At 30.9% G+C, this 7521-nt stretch overlaps 1 protein-coding gene across 1 annotated transcript in view; it reads left to right on the top strand.

Moving 5' to 3' along the window:
- Window positions 1–6136: 6136 nt before the first annotated feature.
- The window catches only part of LOC106101883, a 44099-nt gene continuing 42714 nt past the window's right edge, over window positions 6137–7521 (top strand). The window contains exon 1 of the mRNA XM_013281237.1: window positions 6137–6360. The gene's annotated coding sequence lies outside the window, so the exon portion shown is untranslated. The remainder of the gene's footprint in view (window positions 6361–7521) is intronic.

The raw sequence follows: 7521 nt of genomic DNA, 5'->3' as shown, positions 1-7521 counted from the left end.
CTTCCAAACTATCCTCTACACCCAAACCAAATTTCATTGAAATCCCTTCAGCCGTTTAGGCTCTAAACTCTAACAAACATCCATCCATCCATCCATCCATCTATCTAAACTTTCGCATTTATAATATTAGTATGATAGTATGATTATGTAAGCCGTTAATGTATGTATTATATATATTATATGTTTGTCTTATATATCTATTAAATACCCTTGTGTGTCTGTCTTGCTTCTCCTGTCCTACTGGGTTGCCTGAAAGAGATAGCTTCTAGCGATAAGGCCGCCCTTGCGCAAGTCTAATGTTACTAAATTTTAGCTTTCTTGTATTATATGTGCAAAAGTGTTAAATAAATAAATAAAATAAATAAACAGTTGAATTGGCTGCGAAACAATCGACAATCGCATAACAGTTGTACCATAGTTTAGTGAAAGGAGTGCTCTCGCTCTAAGTATAAGAACTACTTCGTATAAATAAAACGAATAAAAGAGAACTAAAGCTGTGTTTTTAAATGTTGAATTGGCTGCGAAACAATCGACAATCGCACAACAGTTCTACGATAGTTCAGTAAAAGGTGTGCGCCTCCTCAAGACACTGTTGATACTTAAAAGAACCCATTTTAAAATATTACCGCTTTTATTATTGCATTAAATGCGGACCTTCAAAATACCCATCGAATTATGTGCCGTTAAATTATATATCTATATTATAGTATAATTAGATGTGTGTATGCAGCTCGAACGACTTTCGGGTGGGGTCGATGACCGGGACAGGTTTTTAGGATAACCGACGGACAAACATATGCTATACAGCCGTAGTTATAAAAAGTCCCGATTCGATCCGGACTTTCGACTGGATTTGATACATGTCTTTTTAATTAAAAACTACACGTCTCGAGAATCGTTCGCGCTGTGCTTAGACTTTAAAAGAAATGGTTATCTTACTAATCTTACTAATATTATAAATGCGAAAGTTTAGATGGATAGGTAGATGGATGGATGGATGGATGTTTGTTAGAGTTTGTAGCCTAAATGGCTGAACGGATCTCGATGAAACTTGGCATACGCGTAAAGGATAGTCCGGAAGAACACATAGGCTACTAACTTTTGTTTTTATGAATTCCACGCGGACGGAGTCGCGAGCGATAGCTAGTTGTATTAATAAAGTGAAAATATTACCGTTGAATTCGTAGATCGGAATTAAATTAAACTACACCGATTTAAAACAATATTTTACCAGTTATATTTTCTATCAATTTTTTTTTCTACATTAATAATATCGTAAAACAAAATGAACTCTATAATATTAATTGGGTATCTATAAATAATTGGGACATCGCTTTTGTTTTTTTTATTTAATACAACACTACTAAGAACTACTTTACTCTACTGCATTCTGTTTTTTACTAACGAAGTAAACACATGTATAAATCTTAATAATAGTTATTATAAATGCAAAAGTTTAGATGGATGGATGTTTGTTAGTTGTTATCGCGACGCAAATTTCGTCGATGTAGAGATTTGACTGAAGACACATAGGCTATTTGCTTTTCTTATTATTCCCCGAACGGAGTCGCGGGCGAAAGCTAGTATAATTTATAAGTAAACGAGCGCATGACGCATTCTTTAATGAATTACATTTAGTTTTTTCTTTCAGTTTTTATAATTACAAAATGCATTTAAAGGCGATGTGCTGCGAAGCTCGACTGGACATAGTCACGCGAAAACCTAATAAAAATGCAAATACCTCTTAAAGCTTAATTTTAGTCCTCTTTCTATTTCTAATCTTTTGGTACAAAGGATGGAAGAGGATATGGCAGGGGATAGGACATATTGGTAGTGGAAATATTCTCCTTTGATTAGAGGTAGGCAACGAGTCTGGAAATGCAGATTCTGTGGGCTGCGGTCATTTCGCCATTTCCGCGAATTCCGGTGGCCAATAGGTCGTTTGTCACCTGGTACTATAAAAAATATACCTATTTAGAAATATTTGTAGAGGAAATTAAACACATAACATAAAATTGAATGCGCTAAAACTTTATACCAAGTGGCTTGCAGAGTGGCAGCAATTTAGTATTAAAAGTATAAAAACTACACTAAAAACTAACTTACTAACGTTATCCATAACTGATCTTACTATCGTTTGCAGCTATATTGAAACTGACCCCGTATGCGTTAATTTAGTTCCTCCAGTTAATTTAGTTTCCTCACATAATAAAAATCGCCAACTTGACCTTGTGTGTATTATAATAAAAGTCGGTATAATTTCTGAGAAAAAGTCGTTAGCGTGTTTGTACATTTCTAAATATAGTGCGTGATGGCGATAGTCTGCACGCACACGCTTTGACGGTAATTAAGCTCCGACTTCCATCCCACGTCGCAAATCCAGACGGATTAACAGTTTGTTTTAAAGTTATTCTTTGACGAAAGAAATGAATTTTATTTAAATCAAATATTTTTGCAAGTCGTTTATCTGAATGGTTACGATGTTAGAGGAAAACATTGATCGTTTATGTGAAAAAGAATATGGTTAAGGGACTGAACACTGAACTCAGATATGAAGACTGATAGAGATGTATGGAAGAAGAGCACATACTGTGCTGTCCCTCTTTAGGGATGAGGATGAGTTGATAATGATGATTTGGTTGAATTTGAAGCAGGTCATTACTAAAAAAACGTTTTGGCTTAGGGGCGCTGCAATCGGCAACTATAATAAGTTACTTTCTAACATGTTCAAAGACACATATTTTTCCGCAATATAGCGAAGGTTTTTATGTTTCTAGTCAGGCTGTAATTCAGGATAGCTTTCAAATTATTCTAACATACAAATAGATGTATTTTTACTTATTTCCTTTACTAGTAACTCAAGAAATTATTCCTAAAGGTACATACAGCAAAATTTAAACCATTTTAACAAGCATGTAAGATACTTTTTTGTTTAAAAAATATTATTTAAATTTCGTTTATTTCTCTGACAGCAATATATTTTAGTATACTCGTACTTTCTAAGTTCATTATTAACAAGAGATCGTATATTAATAATATAAGTATAAAATATATACTGACCTGTTAAACTGCATGACTTGCATTAAACCCAAATAATGATATAACATTTAATAAAATGAGCAATCATATATATATTGGATAAATATTTTTGATAGTTTACTTCGGTAGTTTGTAATATACTAGCTTATGTTACGACTTTGTCCGCGCGGAATAAATGTAGCCTATGTTATACATACTACTGATAACGTAACCTTCTAATAGTAATCATTATTTTATAATTAGCCCAGTAGTTTTTGAGTTTAATACATACAAAAATAAAAATTTTACAATATAGGAAAATAGGAATCATTGTATATAATTTTAGTTTTTAATCTTTGCAAGTTAAGATCGACAATCATATGTAACTTAAATATTGTATTAGTGTCTAAATAATCCGTGGGGTAACTTAGATTGTTTTTGACCACTAAAAAACTTAATAAGTTCAAAACATTATAATGTAACAAGTAAACATTGGCAGATAGTTTATTAAAACATTATTAAATTAAAAACTTAATCGTTACTTAGATTAGCTTAGATTAAGTTAGAAGTGTCGACCAGTGGACACATCTTATTAACGGTGACAAGTAGAATTCCCGCCACCTCTGTTTGTATTTCCCCGCCGATGTTATCTCAAGTCTCATCAAAGGCTGCAGAACTCTATTCTAAGTAAAGATATACATTATTCAGAGCGTATCGATTTTTATTGTCGCCGACGATACAAAAGTTCTGTAGCCTTCGATGTTGACTGACAAATATAAATATTGTCATCCTTATTTATTTCTTGAAAGAAATTGAGATAACATATTCTGTTGGTCTAATTTTATGCAAAATTATAAACCCCAACTAAACACCTTTATACGGTCACAGACTAATTAAAAACAGAGATGTGTCATCTTAAATGTGGAAAGGTCCCTTATAAAACCATAGACAATTAACATTGTCAGACTGTGAGTGAAAATAATTTCTCATTTCCAAAAATTCAACCATAGACATTGGCATTTGTACTCATATTATTTTATGTTCATACAAAGTTGTTAATAATATTGCTTGAGTTTTATAGAAACCTTGAATAAATGTAGCTTTGCTGATCAATGGATACAAGATCATAGTATTACTGTGAGTTTTGCCTATCTATACTCAATATTATAAAGAGGAAAGATTTGTATTTTTGGATTTTTCTATGAATTGAAATAACTTAAAAACTACTGGAACGATTTCAAAAACTCTTGCACCATTTAAGTTATCAGTGAGAAACATAGGCTACATTTACAGTTTTTTAATACCAAGAGCACGAAGTCTCGTGCAACATATGGTAGTTTACATGCTAGAAATGGAATATTTATCGAACATAGAACTATTTTTAACTAATGTTGGTCGAAATTAATACATTATTTAAGTAAAAGTGTTTTTTTTATTTAAATAGCTCTATGCTTTTCTTGTTCTTTCCAATTGAATCATAATCGTGTCTTGCTAATGTGTTCTCACATTTCCCAAAAGTAGGGAGTATAAAATTTTCGCTCCATGTATTAAAATATTAATAAAGTGCATTTTTAAGTAGTTTTGTTTTAGTTTTCTATTGTTTATTTGCCGTATATTCGTTAAAGTTTAAATTACATGTAATATTGTGTTCCTAACCACAGTATTACCTTCCCAGAATACAGCCCGAAGGAATTGATATTGATGGATAATCATCTCAATTCAATATCTTCCGTTCTTGCTACGTAATACAAGGAAACAAATTATATTGCCCGGTTATATCTGATTATTTGTGTAAACATGGAGTTCTTATTACGGACACAGAACCTCTCTATTGAAATCAAGTACAAAGTATGAATGGTATTTTTAATAATAACACTATTGGTTCGTACAAAAAAAAACTAAAAACGTACACTAGTCATTTAATGATAAAAATTATGAACAAACAAGAGAAATTCATTAATAAATTGAAGTTTAAATTAATATGAAGTTTTTTAAGTTCAAATTTTAAGTAGAGTTAATTAAACATTTAATTTTATCAACAGCCTAATCGAGACAAGTCCGTAATAACAATGCATTTTTAAATAGTCGAAGGTATTGTAATATGTTTAAGGCTTTATACCTTATTGTACAGGAGTTAGCGCAGCCTTCGACGGTTCTCAGATCGCAAGGTATAGCCTGTGACATAAAGGCTCGTCCACAATAAACATCCAATAATAAGTATAGTTGAATTACAAAAAAACAATAGAACTTGAAATATATGCCGATGACGTTCGCTCCCGTAGGTAGTTGGGATCAGACTGCCCTGCTGGCATACCGTCATGACAGTAAACAGTGTTGCCATTCACTGCAGTACCAATTGCAAATGAAATTTACTAACAAAATAAACACATCATAAAATATATGATAAAAATTTTTAAACGTGTTGTAAAATTTTAGTAAATTCTAACACAAAAAAGCTTTTTTACTATTAAGGCGTTACGTAACTCATTTAAACTACCTAGCAAACTAAGTATAATAAAGTATTTAAGTAATCTTTCTAAAGCACGCTATAAATACACGATTTTACAGACTCGTAGCTTGTGGTAAACATTTGACACATAACTTTGTGGATTATATTTAACAAGTATACTTAGCATTTCTAAAGTACCTTGACAAATCGTTACTTTTACCCTTGACTTTACAACCTTCAAAAGGTATAAGTTTTTAAGCATTTTATAATAATACCTTATTTTTTATGCTAATTAGCTTATTTGTGGGGAAATTCTTTGTAGCCAGAAATCTAAATAACAACAACAAGATAACTCACGCCCATAACCTAAAGGGGTAAGCAGAGACCACTGTCCTACATGAGGAATGACCTCCAGACTTATTTTGCCAGAATGAAAAACAATATTTCATACCAACGTCATTCGTTTTCCCAAAGTCTTTATTATTCCGACTACTTTATTTTTTTTTTTAAATTTCCTGAATCAAAATTATTTTTCGTGAATGTAATATACTTGTTAATTTTATATTAATTCACAATATTAGTATGACAATTCAAATCAAATTATTATCGACATTTTGGATCCATTGTAAACGTAACTTTATCAATCATCAGGTATTCAAGGCAAGGTAGCGGCCAGTCAGTCGCTCCGACAACCGTCCGCGCGATGGTAGTGCGCACGCGCATTTTATAAAATATAATAAAACAATCTCTTAAACGAACACGCGAACGAAATCACTAAAGATAAATCGTTTTTAAACTCAGACAATATCAGTATTTAACCAGCTGTAATAATTCGGGTCTCAAGGACTTACACGGTTTTTTTCATATTATTGGCCAGTAGGATTTATTACACGGTAAGTTCTTTTTTATTATGTTTTTTATACCTTCATAAATGCTTATCTCATACCACCTTTGACTTATCTAAATATGTTTTGACGACTGAATTATGTCATCATATAATTTTACGTCCTTGTTAACTTAGATTTGTCATAGCGGACTGACATTTCACTTCGTATGTTGTTTTTTTTTTACATTAACACATGAACTATGACTTTTTGTTGTTTTATTTACGTAGCTTATACCTATTTTAAGACTTTGTGAATAGTCTAATGTTTAAGTTAATTTTTTTGAAAAAATGTGCTAAGTTACATCTAAGTTACGTCTAAGTTGGACTTAAGTATAAAGAGATATAACACTGTCGCAAGGTCCAAGGTACATCTCTCCATATTTAAGGCTTTTTTCGATACGCGTGATGTCATCGCTTGCACATGTGAGTTGCATTACAACCTGTTTCAACTTCCTCTGCATTTTCTTATTGATATATTAAATACTTAGCCTTACTTGCTAAAAGCTTTAAATTAAGTCATTTAATATACTTTGTAACAAACAATTTCCGTTTTATTTTCATAAATAATTTTTGTTAGTAATTGGTATGACGTCATTATTCATTCTGGCATGTTTGTATTTAAGTGCGTTTACTTTTTTTTTACTTTCTATTGCCAAATAGATGAGGAATTTCAAGCACTTGACATTTAATCTTTTTATTAGATGTAATATATCTATATGATATTCACTATTAAGGAAAATCAGACTGGTTTTAAATCATATTTTTTTTTCATGATTCCTTATATCCAAAATTAATAATCTTAACACACAGTTGTTAAAAGTTCATTATTTGACCTCAAACACCATCAGTTATTTACACTTATCTTAACACCAATAAATAGTAGATACAAAAAATCTTTAACAATCGTCATGAATCATTTTCTTTTTAACAATTTGTAAGCTAAGTTATATTTATTAAAGTAAATTTATTTATTTACCAAAATCATCAAGAAGCAAGAAAACGATTTAAATACAATCATGTTAATTTAGATAACTATCTTTATCGATAGATAATATTGTACTATTTATTAATTAAACTATAAAATTTGTTATTTTATTTAAAAAATGTTATTTTCTACTCATCTACAATCTTAAGGAGATATCTTTCTTATCTTACTAATATTCATCAT

Source organism: Papilio polytes, unplaced genomic scaffold, assembly GCF_000836215.1.
Source record: "Papilio polytes unplaced genomic scaffold, Ppol_1.0 DF823935.1, whole genome shotgun sequence".
NCBI lineage: Eukaryota > Metazoa > Arthropoda > Insecta > Lepidoptera > Papilionidae > Papilio > Papilio polytes.
The sequence above is the reverse complement of the archived record's forward strand: the minus strand, read 5'-3'. Positions and strand labels throughout refer to the sequence as shown.